The sequence below is a fragment of the Pinus tabuliformis genome, chromosome 3_1, assembly GCF_031772625.1.
Source record: "Pinus tabuliformis cultivar Carrire ecotype Pingquan chromosome 3_1, CPIR1, whole genome shotgun sequence".
Taxonomy (NCBI): Eukaryota; Viridiplantae; Streptophyta; class Pinopsida; order Pinales; family Pinaceae; genus Pinus; species Pinus tabuliformis.
Window position 1 is genome coordinate 301181274 of NC_142301.1, and position 27429 is coordinate 301208702.

Genomic DNA, 27429 nt, shown 5'->3' on the forward strand with positions numbered 1-27429 from the left:
CTTATATCATCAGATTGTTTTCACCTCCATTAAAATCATTTGCTCCATTACGCGTCATAGATGTGGGATTCACTAAGGCCCTCCTATGACGGATCGCTTCTTGTCGACATCAGCTCATTATCCAAGAAGTCGATTTAGGAACAACCCTTTCAGTACTTTGAAGCTTGCATGCCTCAATGGCAAGTTTCTCACTTCCGGTGACAGGTTTACATCAATGGCCTTCACACCGAAAGATGTTGCGTGGTGTTCGACACCAAGTCCCTTATTCACACCATGTGAATTGTACTGTAGTACCTTGAGGGTCATCCTCATTATCGGTGATTCCTCTCACACCTGTTAACAGCTTACATCATTGGCTGGTAATTAGACGATGTCTTTCCATGTTCGACTCCAGAACATCTCTCACATGGATCGACTTGTACTTTGAGTGAAGATCGAACGAGATTGAAGACCCCGGATCTAGTTTCATCCATCTGGGCTACGATATATATTCAGGAAAATAAAGACATCAAATGTACATCATTGCTGCACAGATAATCATCCAATCTAAGGGATGATGGCTCTACCAGAATCATCAGTCTGCACTCAGACGATTGTCTGTCTTATGTACATGAAAATGAATTTATAAAGCTGAGCATGGGAATGCCCGCCTCAGCTAGATCATGAAAATATTATGAAGATAATGTATTGTATTGTATCTTATTACAGGTCGCCTTCTAGCTCGAAAAACTTCGCATCCTCATGATAAAGCATTTCACCCGACATCAAAAAGATTAAACAACCTCATGCTTTAGGGGGCAACTGTTATAGACATTTTTGGGCACTGCAACCCCAATCAAACATGTCCATAAACCAAGGACTCCTAAGTCCCAAAAATTGTTTTTCCATCCCCTAAAAGAACAAGGTCAGCTGATTACATCATCTCCCAGAAGTTCTCCATGAAAAAATACTCAGAACTGGTCAAAACTGGACCATCTCACCTACTCCATGGTCAAAGTGCGATGCATCCCACCTAATGCACACAAGAGGTGTGATGCATACTGAAAATCCCTTCTATGGGGTGCAATGGGCGAGAGTGGACAAATGGCAGAGTCAATTTGCGAGGTGGAGGATCATGGAATCTTCCAGAAACTTCTCCTGTGACACTTGCCTCTCTGCATTCGCCCAAGGATGAGTAAGAGATCATCAATCTCCAAGTAGAATCAAGAATTATCAGAGAGAGGACACTAATCAGATCTCATAAGCTGACTCACCTCCCTGCAATCATCTATATATGGATCCCTCATCCCAGAGATCCAGAGGCTGGAATTTTGTATCTTATAAGGAAGTGATGCTAGTTTCTTGATATAACATCATAGTGTTGGGTGATCTAAGCTTTTCATGAGGTGAAGAAGGGCTTTCTTGTTGAGAGGATGACGCTGGGTCAGAACAATTGGTTGTAATCCTCTTTGCTATTCTTGATATTAATAAAGCTATTCAAGTTTTCCTCCACATTCTTGTATGATTGATGATATATGCATTTGTGTGGTCAATATATATCTGGTCCTATATTGTTTATGATAGTAGATCTCTGTTCTTGGATAGTGTTATGCTGCTTTGATTCCACAGGTGCTCTTTGAAGCTGGGTAGACGAGGAAGTGAGTGGCAAAGATCTATCAAAAGGGAGAGGAATCAAGCAGGGAACCAAGCACAAGACAGAGGTTGGTCTCTTTTGTTCCTCTCTTATCTACTTCTCATAAAGGAAAATGAAAGTAGTTTTAGTTTGTCTGTTTCTAAGATAGCTACCAGTCATAGTGGGACTAGCAGCTCTTCATAGACACTAGATTTCCCGATAACACTACTCCTATTGCTTTGTTCAAGGCATCAGTGTGAATGTGAAAGGGTAGGGCCTAGTTTGGGCCTCTAAGAATTGGGGCAGTCACTAGCTTACTCTTCAAGGTATCTAGGGCTTCTTGACAGTTTTTCGTCCATATGAACTCAACATCTTTGCCTAGGAGGCCAAATAAAGGAGTGGCTACCTTGCTGAAGTATTTAATGAATCTCCTATAATATCCGGATAAGCCTAGGAAACTTCTGACATCTCTCACCTTTTGAGGAGGTGGTACCCTTTGGATGATGGCAATTTTGTTGGGGTCCACCTTCAGTCCTTGTTGAGATATTGCATGACCTAGCACAATCCCTTCAGTCATCAAAAATTCACATTTTTCTGGGCTGAGGGATAGGCTCATCTCAATACACTTATCTAGGAATTTTCCTAGGTTAGATAAAGCTTCCTGAAAGTCAGATCCATAAGCAGTAAAATCATCCATGTATATTTCTACTGCATCATGAACTAGTTCAAAAAATATACTCAATACCGCTCTTTGGAAAGTGGCTGGAGCATTGCACAAACCAAAAGGAAGGACCCAGTATGCAAATATACCCCAAGGATAAGTGAAAGTGGTCTTATCTTGGTCTTCCCAGCTAATCTGAATCTGATTGTACCCACTAAACCCATCTAGGAAAGAGAAAAACGTTTTCCCTGCCAGACCGTCTAACACTTGATCTATGAAAGGTAAAGGAAAATGGTCCTTTTTGGTGGCTTTGTTCAATTCCCAATAGTGGACACAGATTCTCCACTTACCATTTTTCTTTAGCACTAGCACCAAAGGAGAGACCCATTCACTATCAGAGATGCGATAGATGAATCTTGCATTAACCAATTTCTGTAGTTCTTCCTTAACAATATCTTTAAGTTCTGGATTCATCCTCCTTTGAGGTTTCCTGACTGTTTTGCAATCTTCCTTGATGTATATATGATGAGTACATACTAAAGGGTGCACTCCCTTCATCTCCTTATAACTCCAGGCAAAGGCATCTAGATATTTTCTCAATAGGTTGCATAGCTCCTTCTCCTAAGAAGTAGATAGGGATGGACTAATTTTCAATATTCTTTCTAGGCCAAACTCTATAGTTTTGACATGGAGAGAAGTAGGGTTGGCCACACAGAGGTCAGTTGAGGGGTTGTTTCGGGTTTCTCTTATTATGTCTTCTAATGGTGATACACTGGGAGGTGGATTTTGAATCAAATTTTCAATCATATCATCCTCATCTTGCGGTTTTCCCCCCATGGCCATTTCTATTGTACAAATTGGTGCAAAATAAACCTCATCCTCATCCTCCTCCTCCAACCAGAGAGGTAGATCATGTTCTAGCAAGGGTTGGGCAGGAGGATATAGGGTTAACTGCTTGGACATGTGCCCATTCTTTATGGTCATGTTCCCAGCTCGGCAGTTGATGTAGGCATCGGCTGTAGCCAACCAGGGTTTTCCCAGAATGAGAGGATACCCAGTGAGCTTTGCCTTTGGCTGGAGAACTAAGAAATCCGTAGGGTACTCCCAATAATCAACGGAGACCATCACATCTTCCACAATCCCCTCAGGGGTCATGATGGAGCAGTCTGCTAGTTGCAGCACTGTCGTGGTCTTCCTCAAGGAACCCTGGAGGTTAAGTTTGCGCATTATGTCCTTTGTCATCACATTAATGGCAACTCCCAGATCAATCAAGGTATGTGGGACCATTGTGTCATTGATGTGGACATCAACTACTGGGCTTCCAGGATCCAGATATTTTGGACAGATTATTTACCCCAACATCAGGTCGGACAGTTGTCCTATAACATTGATGGTTGGGGAATCTCTCTTGCGCCTTCCTGGATGCCTAAAGAACTTCTCTTTGATCAACCTATTATAGATAGGGACATCTTTTATGGCTTGGAGAAGAGGTATATTCACACATAAATGTTTCAATTCTCCCAAGAGTTCAGTCTCTTCTGGGGTAGGTTGGATTTTCATGGATAGTCTCTCAGGAAAGGGTGGATTTTCTTTAGGTTCGCTTTCCTCTTTATCTTCCTCAACCTCCCTGGGTGGAGGTTGGCTATCTAGAAGAACTTTCCCAGATCGCAAGTTAATTTCTTGAATCTCCACAGCATAAGTTGGGCATGATGGTTCCCCACTATACACTTGTTGAGCCTGTCTGTTGTTCGGGTTTGGATTTGGCTGGGCAAGCATTTGGGGTTGCCCTGGTGGAGCAGAAGGTAACATTTGTGGTTGGGCAGGTGGTGGAGGAAGAAGAGCAGGAAGAGAGTTGTATTGGGGCCTCCACCCCTGATGAGGTGTATTCTACTGAGGTTGCGGCTGAGCATAGGATTGAAATGAATGGGTGGCTGGTTGGGTATGATATTGAGATGTGAAGGACCAAGGAGGAGGCGTGGACCAGTAAGGATGAGCGGGGGGGCCTAAGAAGGTATGGAGGTGACTTGGTTGGGGTTGTAGTATGCCTGAGATGTCCCTTACATCCCCTGCTAGTATGGTCTAGGTCCATGCGGCTTCCTTTGGTTTATGTAATAGATCTGTTCAGTGACTCCTTCAGCCCCTTGGTATACAACTTTAAGTCTAGGCAAGGAGGGGCACTTGTCTATAGAATGATTTTCTTCGCAGAGTGAACAAACCTCTATAGAGTTCAATGGGCATTCATTCTTGGGATGCCTCCTAGTGAATCTAGGGCAAAAAATGGCCAAATCCCTCTCTTCTTCCTCTTGTTTTCTTTTGATATTTAAGGTATCCATTTGCATGGAAAGATTCTATAGCATCTCACTCTTGAAGTCTTCCAGCATGTTTCCAATTTCACCTTTAATGGATGAATTGGAAGAAGAGGTACTGGCTATGGGTTGATTCCCCCTACCTTTCTTTCTGGCTGCTCTAGAATGGTTTCTAAAAACAGTCTTTATGTCCTCATAGGACAGTTGGTAGATGTCTCCCCCGGCCGCTAGATGGAGGGTGTCTAAAAGGTCTTCCTGAATTCCTCTGAGTAGGACCAACTTCAGAGACTCAGGGTCAAGTGTACACCCGGCACTTTTGTAATTGAGTTGGGACCTCTCTTCATAGCCTTCCAGGGATTCATCACTTCACATGGTCATTCGGAAGATTTCTAAGCCCAATTTGTGATGCTATTTCCAGGTAATCCCATGAACCAGCGCAATGCTGCGTCCTTGAGAGTAGAAGGAAACAGTTCCACTTTTTCTCGTCTTCTGCATAGTCATAAGTTCGACAGATGATAAAAAACTTAAACAAGAAGGTGTCAGGATATTCTATAGTCAGACAATGGAAGTGAGGTAGGGCTGAAGGACTTATATTTTTCATTTTGGTGTCCCCATTGGTCTCCCGAATGGGGAAGGTACCCTCTATTCTCTCTCCATTTCCCCTAGAATTTCTGTTTTCAGCCATTGGCTCCAGAGGAATGTTTTCTTATTCTTCTTCCCCTATAGGTTCTTCAAATATGTCTCATTGTTCACCTAAGGGTTCTTTTTTATTGTAGCCACCGAAGAAGAGAGAAGGTTGGCTGTGTGAAGCAGTGGGGGTGTTGGGCAAAACTTTTCCTGAGTTATCTCTATTCCTACGAGGCATGAAAGGAAATCTTTTTGGTTGGTTTTTGTTTCTTTTTCCCCGCACTGAAAGTACCTACAGAAACTGAAATTATGATTGAAAAAAACAAATTGCAACTAGCTGAAATGAACTTGCTGAATGGAAATTTGCAGAATTGAAAAGGAAAGCAAGGAAATGCAGAACTGAAAGAAAAAAATGACTAGTCTACTTTCGCTGAAATAAACTATTAGCAGAATGTTCCAATAGGAAATAGAAGAAAGTAGTAATCACAGAATACTCTGATGCTTCCCCAGAAATAGTGCCAAAAAGTGGTGAGTGCCAATATTGCAGCAAGAATGTTGCAACTCCTAGGCTGCCAACTTTACTTTTATCAACCCGGTAGTTGATAACAAACTTGGAAGCGTCAGTATTGTATGCACAAGTACTAATTCTCAGTGCAGGTTGTCACTTGGTTAGCTGGCACGAGATCACTAGGAGCTCAAGCCAACTTCTATAGATTTCAGAAGAAGCTCTATGTGTGATGGAAGGAAAGAAAGATTACTCTACAGAAGCTATTCTAATTGCAGAAAGGAAAAAGACTGGAATGTAAAGCAAGACCTAGTAAACCCTAATTAACAAGCTAATTCTACTTTTGCCAAAAACACTATGAAAACCATGAAAGCAATGCCATTACCTACTCAAGAAAGCAAACAACATCTAACCATGCTATTTCTGGAAGTAAATAAGAAAAAAACATATTTTTGGACTTTTATGTGTTTTTATGTGAATTTAACATGCATCTAATTTATTGTGTGTGAGTGTGGCAGCAAACAGGTTGCATTCGAGGGCGGTTTTGGAGCTTGGGAGGATGTAAGATGGTGTGGATGGGTCCTAGGAGGTCTTAGGTGGCCTTATTGAGCCTTTTCCCACACTCGTCCTTCAAAATAAAACCTACAGGAAAAACTACGGGAGAACACAGGAAAACTACAGGAGAAAAATAGGGAAACTACAAGAGACTTACAGGAGGAGGTCGAGAGTAATTTCCACTGTTTTGAGGGTGTGATAGTGGGTGGAAAAGGTGGATGAAGGTTGGAATGAGGTGTTAGGGTGCCTAAGGCCTGCCTTGAATCACCAGGAGAGAGAAAGACGATTGGGTTTGCTCAAGGAGAGAGGAATAAGTTCTATGAAAAATGCAAAAAACTATGGAAGAATTGAGGTGAGGTTTGGGAGACCTGTAGGGCATGGATTAGATGGAGAGTGTGATTGCTGATAAGCTGGCCTACTGCTAAAGAGATCTACTGCACAGGAACTGACAGTCAACCAAGAAAATCAAGCAACCAATGAAATGAGTGCATTTAGGAAAAACAGAGTTTTGCATTAAAATGGTCTAAACTATGATCTATGAAAGGAAATGCTGAGAAATGTTGTAGGAAAGGAAAGCATGAAAGAGGAATATTGCAAATCAGGAAGTGAACATGATAAAGGAGATCTAAAGCAAAGCAAAACTAGACTATTAACCTACTAAAGAGCTGCAAACACTAGAGGTCCTATGAATGAGGAAAATCTGTGTTTTTGGGGTAGTAAGAGGGTCTTTGCCTCAAATCATGGTCCCAGAGGGAGGAAGAGAGGCCAAGGCACTATTTCTAGCCTTTTGAATCTTTTCTTATCACTACTTAACCTGCTACAGAAAGCACAAATGAAAGAAAACTACTAAATCATCAAAAGCAACCTATTCTTAACCATAAAAGAAATACATCTAACAGCAAATTAATCTACAAACTGAAGTAAAGCATACAAATACAAGTAAAGAGAAGCTTGGCTACTTGGATTGGACCCTAACCCAAGAGCTTCAGCCCTCTGAGGTAACTTAGTGCTAGCTCAAAAAGGATTCCATCTTCATTATCAAAAAATAACAAGATTACATGAAACTGTCACAAGATAATAAGCTCGAAATTTGAGCAGAGTTTACATAAGAAAAAAATCCGACCCTAGTGAGGCCCTAGGCCTCTCTACTTATACATCTGAAGCTATCAACAACTTCCTTAAAATCAGGGAGGCTTGGCTCCCAAAACTCATGACAACTCTCAATCATCTTCCACTTACTCGACTGCCTTCTAGTGCATGACTCGACTGCTAGTACTCTAAGCTGAATGAAGGGGAATTCGAAGTGAGGAGTAATAAATGAGGGGGATTCCATCCTATAATTCCTCTCATCTATCTACTTCGAGTTATTGTTGTAGTTAGGCCACTAGATCCTCAACTTTGACCTCGAAATCCATCAATAATCTACATTAAATACATGTTAGACCACATGGCATAATAACTAACCCAACTCACTCTATAAGCATAAATATAATCAAAAAACCATACAATAAGCTAAGAGAATGGTTGATTTGACTAGGTTAGGAGGTAAAATGAGCCCATATAATTACCTATTTATGAGGCTCATCAAGAAACACCCCGGAAAAACGAATTGTGTATGATCCATTTGGTAAGAGATTCAAACCATATGTAACGGGTTCAGCTTGTCATCTGGACCCCTTGTAGTGCCAGAAATGTTGACAGTGCTAGACCTTCCAACATTCAAGGGATCTCCCCAGTATCAAGTCCCAACTAGACCTCACACCATTTAGTGTAGGAGTCTCATCCGGTACGATGGCTCGGTTGTAATTATCTTAAAGATATGCCTTAGCTATTTCTTGTTAGCACGTGAGAGTGGTTTGATTTGTCTTCGAACAACGAGGTTCACGTCACTGGTGAGTGCTTAATGTCGCTTGTGTCAGAGTTCTTTCACTGTAGAGGGAGAGGTGGAAGTGAGTCTCAGGTTGAAAGGGAATAGTCCCAACTCTGCTAGAGACACACAACACAACAAAACATGCCACTAAAAAGAAAAAGGACATTGGTGAGGGGCAAAAAATGTCACCATAACCTCATTGGTGATGGTCAAAAGAGCCTTCGTCACCAAAAAATGAACGTCACCAAAGGTGGCGTCGCCAAAAGTATAGGTGTTGTGGTGACATTCAAAGTCTGTCACCAATAATGATTTATAATGACAGATAGTGACCGTCACCATTTCATATGAGAAATGGTGATGGGCCATAGCCTCTGTCACCAAAAATTGAACGTCACCAAAGGTGGCATCGCCAAAAGTATAGGTGTTGTGGTGACATTCAAAGTCTGTCACCAATAATAATTTATAATGACGGATAACGACCGTCACCATTTCATATGAGAAATGGTGACGGGCCATAGCCTCAGTCACCAAAAATTGAACGTCACCAAAGGTGGCGTCGCCAAAAGTATAGGTGTTATGGTGATATTCAAGGTCCATCACAAATATTGATTATAATGAAAGATAGTGACCATCACCATTTCATATAAACAACAATGATTTATTGTGATGGATATTTCATGGTTGTCACTATTGGTGCATATATATGGCGACGTTCGTTGACCATCACCAAAAGCTGCATTGTCAAAAGTATAGGTGTTGTGGTGACATTCAAGGTCTATCACGAATAATGACTATAATGACGGACAATGACCGTCACCATTTATTATCAACAACAACAATTTATGGTTATGGACCTTTCATGGTCGTCACTATTGATGCATATATATCGTGGCATTCATTGACCATCACCATTTCATATTTTGGTGAGGGTTGAAAAACGTCACCATAAGCTCATTGGTGATGGTCAAAAGAGCCTTCGTCACCAAAAATTGATCGTCGCCATTCCATATGGATATCAGGGCACGATGGAATCGAACCACCAACCTCCTGCTTGTAAAGCAGGTGCTCTTCCATTGAGCTAGCACCCTTTAAAGAATTAGACTTTTAAAAATTAGACCTTGAAACATCATAAATTGTAAATTCTACAACTTTTAATAAATTAAAGTTTTCACAATCTTTTACTAAACAAGCAAAGCAGCATCAATGTTGCAAGTCCCTACCTAATGTTTATGGAAGTTATGAAAAGTGGGTGGAGGGAAAAATATATAAGCTTCCAACAAGGCATGCATTCCCTAATGAGGTCGACTTCTTAGCTACCAGGCCAACTTGGTCTTGGAGGGGTATTTTGACACTTTATACACAAAAATAATTCTTTTGACATGTTTCATGATGCCCAATGGGGTCTTTTTCATGTGAAAATGACTATTGACTTTTTGACTTCATGACAAACCCTAGAAGCACTCAATGGGGGCTTGACTATAAATAAAATGACCTTGAGCATGAAACCCATGCTACAAAAATAATAATAATTTTTCTTTTCTTTTTACAATATAAAAGAATCAATAATACATTTCATAATTATGAAGACCAAACCTAGTTACATATTTCAACATATCCCCCCTCTACCTTTATAGAATAGATTTAGGAGATAACAAAAAGATCCATAGAGAATAAGATTGGGGTGGGCAAAATAAAGATGATAAGCAAAAAGACAATAAGCAATGAAATATACTAATTTAAACATGTGTGCACATGTACTCAAAGATTAGAGGAAACAAAAGAACCCAACGTGATTGATTATGCACTTGATAAAATGGCATTCACTTCTTTAGTAAAAAGGAAGAAAATCATAGCCTCTTTTCTATTGTCCTCTAGAATAAATCATCTATGTATGGCATTGGGGTTTTGTGCTACACTCTATGCTTACAATCCAACATTAAAGTAAGAGTTCCCAAATTTGTTTCTAAATGTCTGATTTGTTTGAGTTTGGGCCAAGCTTAGTCAAATCTTGTCAATTTTGGCCAAGATGTAATGAGCTTAATTATGTTTTCCTGAGCTAGCTTGGCCCTAAATTTTGAAAAAGAAGTTTGATAGAGATGACCACTCTAACATATTTTGACAAATTTTCCCTTTTTGTATGTCTCGAAGAGAGAATCTAAACTAGCCTCCTCTTACCACAATGTGGCTAGATAAGCAAGAAAAATCAAAACCAATAGTATCCACTAAGAGATTGTGAGTGAGGGGGGGCATTTATTCTGCCAAAAGATGCTCAAAACTTGCATCTGACTCCAACCATTATGTTTTGTGTTGCTGCATCCATAAGAACAAATGCAAGTTTGTCATCAAAGAGGCTTGAACACTAATATGGGAAATTTCAACATCTCACTTTTGTCAACTGGGCAAACCACTATTTTAGAATTTATTTTAATAATGGAATTTTATGCCAATTTTCTATTGGGGAATCCAATCCGGTCTTCTTTTTTAGACTTTGCCCAATGTTTCTTGGGTCCATGTCTTGTGACTATACTCTCCACCGGGATATAACTTTTGAAAACTCATCTCTTTGAATCAAAAACTTGTACCATAATATAAATAGGCAACTCATGTCTTCCAATTCAGAGGTTACCCTAATTGAATATCTCTCTCCACATTTTGTCTCAGGTATGAAGTTAAACATGTTAACTAGGATTGGTCATAGAGTTTACAACAGCTAAGAAACCTTTTAAAGGTTGGTCCCAATTTGAATTCATATTCATAGCTAGAGGCTTTCTAGCTATAGGGTGGTTTCCCATCGTTTCTGATATGCAAATTTGAGTTCAAATGCAATATTTTAGATCACAGAACAAGGTTTTGAATATATCGATGACTAATAAGATGGATCTCAATTAGGACTAGTCATTTCTCATTGGGTGATGGATTCCTTTACTTGCACATAGATGCCAAAGTTATTGCAAATGATGGATAGGTTCAGTAGGGAATTCTAATTATAAGAATATATCCTCTAACTCAAATCAACAAAATTTCTATATTAATGTGGAATAAAATTGTTTAGGATGAACCAACTTTCACTTCAAACCATAATCATCAATGGACCATGTAAGCAAAACAACCAAGAGCTTGATTAACCAAAGCTTCTTAATAGAGTAGTCTAAACATGATATCTTGGACTGTTTTAAACTTATAAAGAGTAGCAGAGGATACACAACGAATCATGACTCCTACTCTTGCTTTACTCAAAAGTATAAAGGGAAATAATTCTACTGCATGAAATATAGATACAAACTAATCAATAACAACTTCTAGTTGCAGCATTAACATATAAGCCTGATCTATAGAAAAGGGAAAAGGATGAATGGCACAACCATGGCTACCCATATGTTGCACTACCGTCAGAGATCATTTTTTGTCTTATTGCAAACTTTGGAGGATTAAACCCCAAAAAATCCATGCCTTACAGATTTTACAACATCCTAAATGTAGATTGTTTTGACAAAGTATAAAATGATTATCTAATTTCTAACCTTGACCATTTGGCAAAGTCAACGTTTATTTTCCAATAAATACATATTATCCCTTTGATCAAGTCAAATATGATCATCATTCCCCTCATCCAATTGGTGATCAAGGAAGTAATTTGCAGCCCTCAAAATTAATCTCTTTTACAGTGTCAAATATGACAATCCTCCTGCTGGGCCTTAATCGTTAAAAACAAGTTCCCAAACCATTAAGTATCCTACCATGCAATATGTCATCTTTGAGTTTGACAAAGTCAAACTTGATCACTAATCCCATACTTGGAGGTCTTTGGAATGGGTAATTTGCCAAGTTAGCCTTTATGATGATTTTTTGTCATGCCACGTCTAAGGGGAAACCTACTCATATTTCTCACCGACACCATCTCCTACCTTGATTTATACTCCCATGGGCCAAAATATTCTTTCTGTAAGACCAAATTTTCTTTCTATCTATTATTTTCATAGTGCCAAAATGTCCACTTGCATTAAAAAATGCATGCCATGATCATAAATTGCAAACCTGATGGATGATAAGTAAAAGGGGCTATCCTATATCCCATGAAACATCATATTCCATACTTCGAATGCACTCCAAAGTGTCAAAAATGCATGCCAAGCGGAAAAATCACATTTCTCATGTTAAAATATGCATTACAGCCTGACCTGATTGCACACAACCTCCTACACATGTACCTATGGAGAAGCCATAAAATATAGTGCTATATTATTTCTCCTTGTGCATATTCCTACACTTCCATAATTCTAATTTACATCTTTGAGTGAGGGTACTAAGTCTCCCAAAACAATTTCTTTGGCTAATTGCAAATAGTCTTTAGTAACATGCATGTCCAGGGCTCACTAAAGATAAAAATTGAGATTTTCAAATTTCTTTGTGGTTCTTAGAACAATATTTATCTTTTTACATTGTTAGAGTTTCACTTCCAATCCAAGAATTCACTATTGTGCAAAAATACCTTGAAACTGCCAAATTACACAACACGACAAATCAGGCTAGGGTGCCTTCATAATTTTATATGCCAAAACATATGTGAGCACATATGGTGAAATATAGAGATTGATAGCTAGAGTATCTTATGGTCTACAACAATACATGATCAAATTCCCAAGAACAATCTCCAACTGTTAGTTATTAAGCATCAACCGTAGCAATTTGTTTGGTTTGGCACTTTTCTCCAACTCCAGAAACACTCTCAAATTTTAAATAAATTGCATACATTGTTCTTATTATAAATCCAAATGTTAATTCTTGAAGTCTAGGGTCAGATCAAGCAACCAAACACAAATAAAAGAGGAAGCTTTACATGGAATCAAAGGTCTAAGAATTAATTATCTTATTCACAACCATGGCATTACCTCAACAACAAAGCGGGCCCAAATCTTGTCACTGCGAGCTTCCATGATTCCCTTTAAAATCATATGCCCCAAGCATCGAATGATGTTATCTATTTCAAGGAAGAGCCCCCACTCCTCACAAAGCATCTACAATATTGGTGAAAACCAGCACAAAATATCATGACAATGTTAAACCATGTCTCAAAATAACAAAAATGAGTTATTGAGTGGATATAAAAACCCTGTTAATCTAAGAATTTAACTGACCTCTATAAGAAATTGTCGGGGTTGACTCATACTCTCCACTATGATAGGGCACCCCATGGATTGACCACCCAATTCCACTGCCCAGCTTACCTTTTGAAAAAAATCCACCATCCTTATCAAGCACCTACATAGTTTCCAAGGAAATAAACAATTATACTTGACTGGCAATTTTACAGTGGTATTTTCCTTTTTTTTAACTATTGGAAAAAGCAATTTATTAGCTGGAGCAACACAATCACTACACGGATGGATAATACATAAAGAAGCATAAGAATATCAAAATTGCAAACATAAATCCCTAGTATATCAGAATGGAAATGTAATATTTTAAAGCACCAGTTCATATTCCCCTGTGTATGGGCGAAGTAGAGAATGCAAATAAGATAAAACTAAAAATATAGTTGTAAAGATATGATGTTATGATGCTCCCAATAATATCATATCCATGCATTGCAATTTTGCGTGCATGTAAGTGATTAGAGAATATGGCTACATCTTCCTACTTAAATAATTGAAAACTTAGGAAAAGACAGTAACATATTGCACGCAAAAGCCCCTGTGTTTCATAAATATGTCTACAGTAAAAATTTCAGCAGGAATATATATTACACTTTCCATAGTATTAATTTGTAACAAAATTCTCTCTTTTCTCAAGAATGGTTTCCAAAATAATTGGACCTTTCAAGTTCCCAGAATAAGACTGCTAAATATTAAATTTTATATGTGAGCATGGAGGGGAGAAAAGCATAAAGATGTATACAAAAAGCAGTCATTGATGTTAGCAAAACTTTAGAGAAGTCTGCTTGGCAATTATTTCTACAAAATTAAGGTGCATGATTTACATAGGGAATGGTGTAGAGAGGATAAATAATAATTGACTTAAAACACCTAGGTGACATATTCATATACCAACACTAGTGGGTAGGATGGTTTAACCACCTCACATCTAACTAAAACATCTAACATTAAGTTGGTCACATATAAAGTGGCAAATATTACTGAAACAACAATTTTGAGTGTTACCACTCTACCACCACCCCTCCATGCCCCAACACTGAATAGCACATTTTATCATTACTCAAATCCCCCCAATCTCCCCTAGTAAAATAATTCCAAATTTTACAAAGATGACTAAAAAATTTCTTAAGACCACATACCGATCTACCACCATCCACTGAGGCACCTGGGTAACCAGCCATAGTGATTGTTGGTTGTCTAGGATGGTAACCCAGTTCCCAGTTACATGTCATATCTTCAACTTTCTTCATCTCTAGGTCTAGGTCCTTGTTGGTTCTCCATCATACTCTCATTTTCCTCATTTTGAAGGGCATATTTTCATAAATGCATCAAAACAATCTTTCCACTCTATCCAATTGCCATCTCTTTCCATCGATAAAAGGAATTAGTGGAATTAAGGTGGACAATCTATCAAGCTAAGGATTCCAACTTATGTACCCTTTGCCTCAAAACCTAATTGAGTTTCTTAATTAAAACTGGAAGTCTATTGGCTTTCACAAATCACAAGGTAAATTCTAACATGCACATAATTCTAAGAATTAAATCTTCAAAATGCTTTCTAGAACAAAATTGGACAGTGTTTTGGCAACTCTCAAGGTTTTTTGGTAGGTAGGCAAACTGGCAGCTTCATCCCTAATATAGTCTTGATCATTAATTAACAAAATTCATCAATAATTTCCCAAAACAAATAAATAACTCCAACAAAAAAACAATGGAATTAATTCATCAGCCACTAAATATATGCAAAAATGGCAATAATGGGTTGCACACATCTCCATGCATCTACAAATACAAGGACATGCAGATGTTTTTTATTTCTTCCCTACGTCAACTTTAGACTAGGTCTAACAATGTGCCCTAACAAGGATGTTTCTATAGTGGCTATCATCCTATTATCAATGGCTACACAACATTTTCATTGATCTGTGACTTTTGTCATAAATTTGCAAAAACGTTGTCTGATATCTAGGGCACATAACAATTGACTCAATAGCCATACATGTTTTTGCCACTGCTCTATACAAGTTCTAGGTATCTAATTATCGCCACATATTCAGTGTAACAAGAACAAGAACATGTAAAGAAAATCAAGATTGCATTAATAATGATATAAAGGTCTACAAGCTAGTCAAGTCAAATCCATTTTATGAATGTGGGATAGACCAAAAAATTGTAGGAATTTACAGGGTAAGTTCCACAGAAAGAATACCAAAAGGACACCGCTCACAACCAGATCTCAAATCAATACACCAGTATTTTTGACGTGGTTAAAACCCTCAGAGTGCAAGGAGGGAAACAGTCCACGGCCTGTCCCAACGTGGGTACTACAGGCAATTTATTAATCAAAGAATGAAAATTTACATAAGCTTCTCTCATGCACGGATTACCCGAACAATGACCCTCCATGCGCTTTAAATAGAACTCATGGACCAATCGGGTGTCAAGCCACGGATCAAGTGTCGGTAATACCGAGGTGAGAGTGAACCGTCGGATCACTACATATCGTGACCGTCGGATTGTAAGTTACAAAATGTACAACGGTAAAGAAACACACTTTACCTAACTCTAACCTAACTCTATACTAGACCAAGTTGAACTTAACTATATCCTATGTGTCGGAATATCCTAACATCCCCCCTTAAGAACAACTTGGGATAGGATTGAAGGATTTACAAATATGACACAATAGGAGAAGGAAGGAGGCACTAGAGCCTATCCCCCCTTAGTGACAACTTCCTGAAGTCCAAGCATATATCGAAGTTTAGTGAACTTCGCCTCTGTGAGAGCCTTTGTGAAGATGTCTGCAACCTGATCATCTGTTGGAAAATATTGCACTTCAAGAACATGGTCATGAATGAGCTTTCTGATGAAGTGCATGTGTAGTTCAATGTGTTTGCTGCGCTGATGCTGGACTGGATCTTTGCATAGCTGAATGGCACTTTGATTATCACACCAAAGTGTGGTTGAATGCTGCTGCTCAAAGCCAAACTCTGGTAGGATCTGACGAAGCCACAAGGCTTCCTTACTAGCTTCCACGGCACCACGATACTCTGCTTCTGCTGACGAAAGAGAAATGGCAGCCTGTTTCTTACAAGCCCATGTAATAGGTCCTGAACCAAGAGTGAAGACATAACCGGCAGTAGACTTCCGATCATCAGGGTCACCAGCCCAATCAGAATCAGTGAAACCAACTAACAGAGGAGCTGCTTTGGCACTGTAATGAATCCCAAACTGTATTGTACCTCGAACATAACGAAGTATTCTTTTAGCTGCTTTCCAATGACTTTCACAGGGGTTTTGCATAAAACACGCAACAAGGCCAACAGCAAAGGAAAGATCAGGACGAGTATGGGTTAAATACAAGAGTTTTCCGACAAGTTGATGGTATAAGGTAGCATCAACTTCAGGAGAAGTACAAGAGACTGAAAGTTTGACTCCAGACTGAAAGGGAGAAGGGGCTGGCTTACAGTCTTCCATGTGAAAATGACGAAGAATATCACAAGCATACTTGGACTGGGAAAGGAAAATACCCTCTTGGGATTGCAAGACTTGAAGACCGAGAAAATAGTGTAAATGTCCTAAGTCTGTCATTTCAAATTTCTTTTTAAGGCTGGACTTCACATGGTTTATAAGGTTGGGATCACTACCAGTAAGAATAAGATCATCAACATAAAGAACAAGGATGATAAGAGAGTTGCCCTCTTTCTTGGTGTAGACAGTATTGTCAGAATGACACCTAGAAAAGCCAGATTCTAAAAGAAAGCTATCCATTTTGGCATACCAAGCCCGAGGAGCTTGCTTGAGGCCATAAAGGGATTTCTTAAGTCGACAAACAAGGCTGGAGTCTGTTTGTATGAAGCCAATGGGTTGTTCCATATAGATTTCTTCCTGCAAGTCCCCATGCAAGAAGGCAGATTTAACATCCATCTGATGGACTTCCCATTTTAAAGAGGCAGCAAGGGAAAGAACAAGGCGGATGGAGTTCATTTTGGCAACAGGAGAAAGGTTTCAGTGTAGTCAATGCCTTCAACCTGTGAAAAGCCCTTAGCAACGAGACGAGCTTTATGTTTATCAACTTTCCCATCTGGTCCATACTTGGTTCTGTAAACCCATTTACATCTAACAAGTTTGCGTCCCTTTGGTAGAGGAACAAGATCCCATGTATCATTTGTCATCAATGAATGATATTCTTCATTCATAGCTGCTTCCCAATGTGGATGGCCTGAAGCTTCTGCAAAAGTGTCAGGATCATGATTTACTGGAGCTTGAGCCAGTAAAGAAGAGGCTCTTTCAAACTGAGAACGTGTACGTCGCTGATCTGTAGGATCACCGGCAAGATCACCTGCTGCATCCCGAGTGGCACGGACCCATCTTGGAAGTTGAGGATCCTGAGAAGGTGGGGGAGGATTATCATCCTCGCTTTCATCATCTGAAGAAGAAATGTTTTCAAAGATAGAAGAGATAGGAAGAGGTGGCACATCCGCCGGACTAGGCTCGCAGGCCGATTTATTTTCATCAAATTTTACATCTCTTCTAATGATAACATTTTTGGACTTAAATGGAATAAGTCTATAACCTTTTACATCTTCAGAATATCCAACAAAAGTACATTTCTCACTTTTAGGTTCTAAAGCTTTATGCTTTTCATCTGGAATATGGGCCCATGCTTCACTTCCAAACACACGAAAGTGACTTACATCTGGTTTAATGGAACTCCAAGCTTCTTCTGGAGTGATATTCTCTAGAACCTTAGTAGGAGTGCGATTGATTATATAATTTGCACAATTAATTGCTTCGGCCCAAAAACTAAGACTGAGTCCTTTAGATTGCAGCATACAATTAGCCATTTCCTTTAAGGTGTGGTTTTTCCTTTCAGCTACACCATTTTGTTGTGGAGTGTATGGAACAGTATGTTGCATTTGAATTCCATTTTTGGTGCAAAAGTTGATGAATGTGTTTTTAACATATTCTCCACCATTATCAGTTCTTAGCTTAAGAATTTGATGTCCAGATTGTTTTTCAACAAATGCTTTGAAGGCCAAAAAAGTGGTAAATACTTCGCTCTTGAGTTTTAAGAAGTATACCCAAGTGCGTCTGGAGAAATCATCAATGAAAGTTAAGAAGTACTTGCAGCCAGAGAATGAAGCAACAGGAAGAGGACCACATAAATCACTGTGCACAAGCTGTAAAGGGGCTGAGGCGTGCCAAGAGGCACGTTTGTCAAAACTGTCCCGATGATGTTTTCCGAGTACACATCCGGAACAAACACCATCTCTGCAAGATACCATAGGAAGACCTGTCACCATATTTTCTTTACATAGATGCTGAAGGGAGCGATAGTTTAAGTGACCAAATCGCTCATGCCAAAGTTTGCTCACTTCATCATTATGAGCAACAAATACTGAGGGAAGATTGGATGACCCAAAGTTGTGAAACTTATACAACCTTTTGGAATCATCAGCAAGACCAGTAGCTAGAATCTGTTTAGGATCTTTTAGATCCTTGATTACAACATCATGAGGTGAAAATTCAACAATTTTACCTTCACCTGAATGAGTTATCTGATAGACAGATAGAAGGTTGCAGGATAAGGTTGGAACACATAATACATCATTAAACTGACCATTGTCTAGATGAACAGTTCCAGTCCCTACAACATTAAGAGATCTATCATCACCAATATATATATTTTTGGTGTTACAATCATTTAAAGAAGAAAACATGGCTTGGTTTTTGGCCATGTGACAAGAGGCTCCAGAATCAATGAGCCACTCATGAGAATGAGAAGAAGAAGAAGATACATTTAATGCATAACCAGACTGAGATGATTGACAATGACATGCAGAAAGTGCCATTCCAGAAGTTGAAGTTGAAGTAGGCTCCACATGGATGTTATGTTTCTTCATTGCGGCTTCCAAGGCTTCCATCTTCTTAAAGCATTTAGATTCTAAGTGGCCATCTCGATTACAAAAGTTACAATGTCTATCAGTCTTCTTCCATTTGTTTTTATTGGTCTTATCATTTTGCTGAAATGATCTTTCATTTTGAGGCTGAAATGGTTTAGGACCATTCTTTTGAGGATATGACTTCTTAGGATTCTTTGAATTTGGTTGCTGCTGGGCGGCTAACGCTTTCGTGGAAGAGTTTCCAAGATTAAGAAGACCAAGGTGTAAGAGTTTTTCTTGTTCTCTTATTAAGGAATCACAAAAGGAGTCAAAGGAAGGGGGCTTGTAGTCTTGTCCTTGACAAATGAAAGCTTCTCTTGTAGAATGGAAAGTGGAAACAAATACAGAGTAGGCTGGTCCCAACTTAGTAAGGATGGAATAAATAAGGTTACCATCGTCTTTCTTAACTTTAACACCTTCCAGGAGATATCTAAGGTTCTTGAATTTGGACAAGAAATCTTCAATGCAAGAAAAATTATTAGGATCCAAAGTAAGCAGCTCATTTTCAAGTTGATGGGCTCTAATTTCATTTTTAATCCCAAAAACTTTAGCAAGTTTTTCTAATGCTTCATGAGGAGTCTCAAGTTCTGCAATGTGGAATCTAAGATCAGGAGAAATAGACATCCCTATCAAACCACGTGCTTGATCTTGTCTATTTTCCCATTTTGCCGCCTTGTCTTCATCTTTTGGTTTCTTCTCTTGGTCTGTGGCTATTCTGAAGAGACCTTTACTTCTAAGTAAATCTTCCATGTAGGCTACCCATTGGAAGTAGTTAGTGCTGTCAAGAATGACTTGGCATGGACTTTCCATTTTAAAAAAAACTGAAGCTGAAGATGCTGAAAGTAGGTGTTCCAATGGATAGATCTCGAAAAAATAGGCGGTTTTAAAAAAAACGGCTCTGAAAAAGGCTTCCGGATGAAGAAGTTATGGCTTTTTGAAAAATAATTGTTGAAGTTGCCGACAAAGTGCGCGAATGTGCGGGAATGAAAAAAATCCGCCCCCACAAAATGGAGACTTGAACCCAAGACCTCTACTCTCTTAAAATAGCTTTGAACCAATTGATCTATACAAAAAATTTGAGAGAGAGAGAGAGAGAGAGAGAGAGAGAGAGAGAGAGAGGGGGGGGGGGGGGGGCCTCGGTTTGCGTGCTTGCCTTGAGAAAGCTCTTTTTCCCTACAAAACACAAAACACAAAACCCAACACAAATATGCAAAGAAAAACGAACCTTGCGGCTCGAAGTTAGCTTTAGCCAAAAAACTAGAAATTTAAAAAAAATCTCAAAGTTAGCTTTAGCCGAAAAACTAAATATTTTTCTCAATGTTTCTGATTTTCCGAGATCACACTAAGGTGCAGGGAAAAGAGCATACGCATGAGAAAAATCCTTCCTTTCTGTTTCTGATTTGCCCAGATTGCACAGAGTCGCAGGGCAAAGAGCATATGCAGAAATGAAAGGTATAGATCCGGTTAAAAAAAAGGCTAAATAAACTGAGACCGAAATAAGCAGAGAGAAAATAACAGTAAACTGCAAAAAAAAACACTGTATACCTCCCGATCTGAAAAATGACGCAGCTAGGGCTACCGGAAACCTTTTCGCGTGAAACGAAAGGGGTTCCTCACTGGAACAGATGCTCCGAATGCAACAGAGCAGTCCTCTCGGCCCGAAAGCAGTCAGAAACAGCAGATCTAGGAAACGACAGCCGCATGCAGTTCTACCGGCTTCAGATTTGGATCACCAACGGACGCGGCCCTCAAATAGCTCTGATACCATGTAGGAATTTACAGGGTAAGTTCCGCAGAAAGAATACCAAAAGGACACCGCTCACAACCAGATCTCAAATCAATACACCAGTATTTTTGACGTGGTTAAAACCCTCAGAGTGCAAGGAGGGAAACAGTCCACGGCCTGTCCCAACGTGGGTACTACAGGCAATTTATTAATCAAAGAATGAAAATTTACATAAGCTTCTCTCATGCACGGATTACCCGAACAATGACCCTCCATGCGCTTTAAATAGAACTCATGGACCAATCGGGTGTCAAGCCACGGATCAAGTGTCGGTAATACCAAGGTGAGAGTGAACCGTCGGATCACTACATATCGTGACCGTCGGATTGTAAGTTACAAAATGTACAACGGTAAAGAAACACACTTTACCTAACTCTAACCTAACTCTATACTAGACCAAGTTGAACTTAACTATATCCTATGTGTCGGAATATCCTAACAAAAATACACTAAAGTGAAATAAAGAATAAAAGTATAAAATAGCCTAAAGTAGAAATTGACTTTATTAATGCCCATGTCTAATATCTAATTGACTATTATAACCTGATATTTATTTTAACACCCTCTCTTACTAGTCAATCTGCTAACTACATCAAGTTTATTGGAACCCAAATACTCGTTGAAAATCTTTGTACTCTGATCCTTTGTGGTACAATTATGCAGTTCAATAGATCCATCCTCTATAAGGTGTCTGATGAAGAGGTAGTGAATCTCAACATGCTTGGTATGCTCATGGAAAACATGATAGTTGGATAATATGAGCACCCATTGATTGTGACAAAATAGGGGTGTTGGCTTTTTCTACAACACCATTTTTGAAAGCATCCTCCTCAGCCAAACTACCTCAAATTTCATGTCCATCTGATGGATCTTCAAACCAAACTACGCTTCCATGGCTAGAACTAATTGGGTGGTGCTCATCTTTGTTGTAGGAGCAAAGTTCTGCTCATAGTCAATGCCCTCTTGCTAACAGTACCATTTTCCGACCAACCCAACCTTGTGCTTGTTAAGTGTGCCATCTACATTTCCCTTGGCCTTGTATACCCATTTTCCACCAATGGGTTTCTTCCCTGGAGGAAGGGCTATAAGATCCCAACATAAGTCTTCTGTTGAGGCCCTCTCTCACCATTTTTCTGATCAGCCAGCCTCTTTTTGCAATGTTTCTTCATGTGTCCCACCTTGCTATAGTGGCATATGTTCTTCTAACTTCTAGTTGCATCTTCAGCATTACATTCACCTTTTTTTTTAACCATTTTCCTTTCCCATTGACACTGGTTGCAAAGGTCTACTCTGAACCCTCTGTCCCACCATTGCTACCGATCTATTTCTTCCATCTGTCCAATTGTAAGAGTGTATTGCATAGCTCATCAAACTTCAAGTCAACATTCATATTCAGATTTATAAATCACCTAATAACTTTAGTTCAGATCTTGTGATTCATGAATGTTTTTAATTCAAAACTCTTAACATATTTTTTTAATTTTAAAAATATTAATACATTTTTTGTACTTGATGTATCCTTTCCATTTCCAGATACTAGATTTTCAAAAATCTGGCTAGTATGTATCATGGTAACACAGATTTTAACCTTACAATTCGATTTTTAGTATTTTATTAGGATATACAATAGTTTTTTTGTTGGTGTATCATACACCACGTAGTTGGTGTGTCTTCAAATGATTGACTCAGCGTGGGAAAGAAGACAATAATTGGTGACATCCTGCAAAAAATTGGTCAAAGTTTGCATTGCTCTTTTCAAATATGTGAGCAAATATTACAATAGTGAAAACCACGATATACATCACCATACAGTCTCCCATGCACTTGATTTTACCAATTTGGTTGTAAGACAAATTATACAAGGTCACAAAAGCTACTAAAAAGAAGATAAATCTAATTCAGCATAAATATTGGTTTCATAAAAGCAAATTAGTTTCAAATAAATTAAAGGCAAGCACAGGAAAAGTTGTGGCAGGTAAACAGGTTGAATGGATGACAAAAATCAAAGGAATATGACTAAAAAGAAGCCTAATTACCAGCAAAGGGGAAACTGATCCCTTGTAAAAACTCCAGCTGCCCAGACCTGAAGTGTTGTAACTGAAACAATAGGACAAGTTTGCTTCTATCCCTTTTGGGGGGAACAATAGGTGACATGAACTTACTGGGGGGAACAATATGTGACATTACTTACCAACTTCTCGTTCAAATGCATCCTTTCTCTCTTGATATACATCTGCATTTATGAGACACCAAGGCTTAAACATATGAGCAAAGGAATCTAGAGAATAGTAATCCAACACCAATTAACTATAAGTAGCCTCCACTATCACATCTAAACATTATATTACAGAAAATGCAGACATGTACAGAATTGATTTTGATGCCCTATAAAGCAAATATGTAGATGGAATATCATGTAAGAAAAATCAACGTATGACTACCAAAATAAGGTTGAGCACAAGAAACACATGCATAACACTAGAGAAAACTAGTACACACTAGATAAACCCATACTGTCTAAAACCTAATAGGGAAATTCCAAGGCTGACAGTCGAAATGAAAATCATTTACTTCACTGAAATCACCAACATCCATTAGTTTCATGGCATCATCTGTGAGTTGATTAAAGATGGATTTTATTTCTGGTGGCATTTTGTCATGCCTGTTCTTACCATTTGATGCTCCCTTCATCCTCCACAGAGCTTGCAAAACCTATATCCATGGCAAGTTTTAGTTAAACTATCCTATAGAGATGCCTATTGCTTTAACCAAAATCAAGGGACCTTTTGAGTCTAATACCTTAAATATCTTTAAATTTTCAGGATTGCTAATACTTGCAAGAAACTAGAATACTTAGCAAATTGTTTCCAAGTAGATGTATTAGAAATTTAAAGTTGTTTTCCCAAGACACAGCTGGGATTTAGTTGCAATATCTATTTGGACCTTCCCCTCACTTAAAAGTCAATTAGAATATCGACAACAGTTTCAGCAATAGTGAATGTATGACAAGGGAAATCAATGGAAAGGCTCCTCGACAACTTTAGTTAGACACCATTTAGAGACAGATGTACATGCAGTCAGTATCATTAGGGCTTTTGACATTTTAGATAAGCCAGATCCTTTATATTTCCAAAATTGCCAATATTTGCGATAATTTGGTATGCTTAGCATATTGTTTCAAGGAAGTTGTCTTGGAAATTTGAAAGGCAAAGAAACCTTTTGGGAGTTGGTTGTGAGCCATATTTGGACCTTTCCCTCACTTCAATGATAGTTAGGATATCTTCCTAATTCTAACAAAAAAATTCTCTAGGAAGGGGTTAAGACTCAATGAGACTATGGAATAGGAAGAAGGGTTCTTAGTCGAAAAGATAACTTGAAATTTACTCCCCATGCTTTATATCTATGGAAACACTACTATATTGGAGTTTCATAAGTTATTATTCTAAAATCTGGTATCTTTAATATACAAGTAGAGGTGAGCATACCTAATCAGCAGGATTGGTGATAGTATATGACAAGCACTTCTTTACTATGAAACCAACAAACTACATTAAGGGATATGAGTTACCTCCAGATAGCATGAAGGATTAGCAAGAGTCAAAAAATTTAGGACAAGAATGACAGATGGATAAAATAGTGTCAAACCATATTGAAGTCATAACATCTTTCAAGTCCCAAGTTTTAGGCTAGTTTGTAATCAACGAGTCCCTTTTTGCCAATCCAATTAATAAAATATTAAAATAGGGTTAACCAATGGTTTGCTTACATTTTAAACAGATGAAATAGTAAAACATGTCTTTTAAAGTTGTAGAGCTCATTGAGTGTTGTGGGTAATGTTGTGGGGAAAAATGCCTATGCAGGACGATCCTATCCACCTAAGGTGTGACAGTGCCTTAGCAACAAACGAGTACAGCTACACTAGTTTCTTCCTTTATGAAATGTGAAAGAAGAGAGATCAATAGACTTACCGGTGTCTTCCGTTTGTCCCTCGATCCAATCTCCCTTCTCTTTGGGTGTTCACAGCTACTTGCCTTCTTGCTTATCCAGCTACAACTACCTGCAAGATCACAAGAGAACAGCTACTTGCGACAAGAGAATAGCTACTTGAGACAAGAGAAGAACACTACACAAAGACAGATGTTCACATTCATAACTAGTTTAGGATTAGAAATAAACCAAACACGCTAATACATTCATACATCAAAATACATCAGCATATAGGAGAAACCAAGATAGCTTTATTGATGAATAACAAGGTTCAGGAAGAGATACAACCCAGAGGGCTCTAATCCAGCATCTCCTTCCCAGCGATTGGAATTCCTATCTTCAGCCCCTTCAAAGCATTAAGCACCCAATGATTCCAGTCTCAAACCAACAGAAATTCTTTGCAATAATCAAATTCCAGCCTCTAGATCTCATGGAGAAGAGATCCATATATAGATGTTTGGAGAGAGGATGAGTCAGCTTGAGATCTGACTAGTGTCCTCTCCCTCTATCAGTTCTTGAGTCCACTTGGAGGTTCTTGCTTCCACTTGGAGATTTGGAACCTCTTACTCATCACCAGTCGAATTCCCTGAGGCAAGTGTCATTTTGGAAGCTTCCTGAGCATTGACACCTTGAGGAATGAGTCTGCCACTTGTCCAAACTCGCTCAGCGCAGGTAGCCTTTGTTGGAGTTGACATTCAACGCAGGTAGACAGTGGAGCCATTGACATTCAGCGCAGATGGTCAATGGAGCAGTTGACATGATCCTGAATTGACTTGTTTTTGAGCAGTTTCAGGTGGAGAACTTTTGTGAATTGCTGTGGTTTGTTAGCCTTGTTCCTCTAGGGGTAGGAACAACATGTTTAGGGACTTTGGATCCCTTAGATTATGGACATTTCATGCTCAATGCTATAAGGCACAAAAATGTCTATAACAGTTGCCCCCTAAAGTATGAGGCTGTTTATCGGGCGAAATGCTTTATCAGGGGGATCCGAAGTTCATCCAATGCTGGGAGGAGACCTGTAATACAATACAATACAATACATTATTTTTCATACTGTTTTCATGATCTAGCTGAGGCGGGCATTCCCATGCTCAGCTTTATAAATTCATTTTTCCGTACATAGAACAGACAATCGTCTGATGATAGACTGATAATCTTGATGAAATTATCATCCTTTGAGTAGGATGATTATCTGCTGCAATGATGTACATGTCAATGTCTTTATCTTTCCTGAATATATATCGCAGCCCGGATGGATGAAACTAGATCCGGGGTCTTCAAACTCGTTCGATCTTCACTCTAAGTACAAGTCGATCCATGTGAGAATTGTTCTGAAGTCGAACATGGAAAGACATCGGTTGATTACCGGTCAATGATGTAAATTGTTAACAAGCGCGAGAGGAATCACCGATAATGATAATGACCCTCAAGGTACTGCAGTACAATTCACGTGGTGTGAATAAAGGACTTGGCGTTGAACACCACGCAAAATCTTTCGGTCGAAGGTCATTGATGTATACCTGTCGCCGGAAGTGAGAAACTTGCCATTGAGGCATGCAAGCTTCAAAGTACTGAAGTGGTTGTTCCTAGATCAACTTCTTGGATAATGAGCTGATGTCGACAAGAAGCGATCCATCACAGGAGGGCCTTAATGAATCCCACATCAGTGACACGGAATGGAGCTAATGATTTTAATGGAGGTGAAAACGATCTGTGACATATGATTCAGGGTGGCGGTCATGAATGGATGAGGGATAATGTATGGCAATGGATGGGACCCGGTTGACTCTTTCTGAACGACTTCTCTTGAACATATGGCGACACTGATGCGATGGATTGGTAGCATTACCCCCAATATGGATGTTATGGCGAGACCATGGTGATGTGACCGGTGAATGAAACAACCCAACCTGATTGTGGTACGGAGGAAAAGTGTCATGTTCAAGAGCGACCTGCTACCATCAAAGTTTTCTTTAGTTTCTCCCAATTTTTCCCCAGTCATTGCTGACCAGTACCTCTTTATTTTTGTCAAGCTTGAGGAGGATAACATATGCTTGTTCTATAACCTACCCTTTGGGCAAGCCCATTGCTATGTTTTAACGAGCCTAGCGATAGTGAAACTCCTTCTCGTCTAAAGACAAGTTTGTCGCTATTTAATAATTTTAACGAGTCTAACGACAAGGATAACTCTGTCCTTTTCATTTTTAGAGAGTCTGAAAAGGCACATAAAGTCAACTCCAAAATTCCTTTTTCGTCATCTAATCCCTTAAGTCCGAAAAAGTATAAAACAATACAGAAGGGATGAGTTTTCGATAGTTTTAACGAGCCGAATAAAACAAGCGCTCGATCTTTTTGTGCAATAATCCCTCAGGTCCAAAAAGATTAAAATCTAGAGGAGGGATAGCTCTCCCTGTCCTTTAAC

At 39.0% G+C, this 27429-nt stretch overlaps 1 non-coding gene across 1 annotated transcript; it reads right to left on the reverse strand.

Annotated features, from left to right (window-relative positions):
- Window positions 1–9152: 9152 nt before the first annotated feature.
- On the reverse strand, window positions 9153–9224 carry TRNAV-UAC (transfer RNA valine (anticodon UAC)). The gene has a single exon. It is a non-coding gene; the product is annotated as a tRNA-Val (tRNA).
- Window positions 9225–27429: the final 18205 nt, after the last annotated feature.